Genomic DNA, 774 nt, shown 5'->3' with positions numbered 1-774 from the left:
TCCCGTGGGAAGCTCCTTCACACCGAATGTGTCATAGAATATGACATGTTGCAGAAGACAATCCTCTGTAAGGGCACCCGCAAGGGCTTNTGATACTTCGTCGCCATTGGAGGTGAGGACCGAGTTCATTATCAGGGTCCGCTGGGCTGCAAAGTGCTGGAGGTAACCGACAGGCTTCAACGTGACATTGGCCCGTCTAATAAGAAGTGCGGAATGCTGCACCGCCGACATTCTGAGCAAGCTTGCGGTCAAAGGAAAGTCGATGACTTTGGCTGTCGTCTGTTTGGTCAAAGAGTATAAGTATATTAAGTAAGAATTACATGTATTTGGCACAGTTAAGTGCCAGACACTGTAATGCCTTTCCGATTTGCAGCTCCATGACAGGTACAACTTGCACTGATGGATCCAGGATTCACACATGCAAGCGCAAGGGCATCTTTTACTGTCATTATTCGATCTTAAAATCTATGCAATTCCATGAGTATAATGGATTTGTGTTCATACGTGTGGTGTCCGTTGCCTCTCGGACATCTGATGTCGGGCTTTGCAGAACCATTGATCCCTCCCACAGGCGCATGTTCCTTCACATATGGTACTGAGTAATGGCTCAATCTTATATCAGTCCGTATTGGAGCTGCTTTCCGATCGACACAGCATTTCAGTGTCAAAACACTGATTTCCGCCATCACTCCACATCATGCCATGGCATGGATGATGGTGGAAGTGCTGTGGTGGTTTTGGTAGCGTTCAGTTTTGGTGACGGTGGCATTGGGA

The sequence above is a fragment of the Volvox carteri genome (genome assembly GCF_000143455.1).
Source record: "Volvox carteri f. nagariensis unplaced genomic scaffold VOLCAscaffold_22, whole genome shotgun sequence".
NCBI classification, from domain to species: Eukaryota; Viridiplantae; Chlorophyta; class Chlorophyceae; order Chlamydomonadales; family Volvocaceae; genus Volvox; species Volvox carteri.
The sequence above is the reverse complement of the archived record's forward strand: the minus strand, read 5'-3'. Positions refer to the sequence as shown.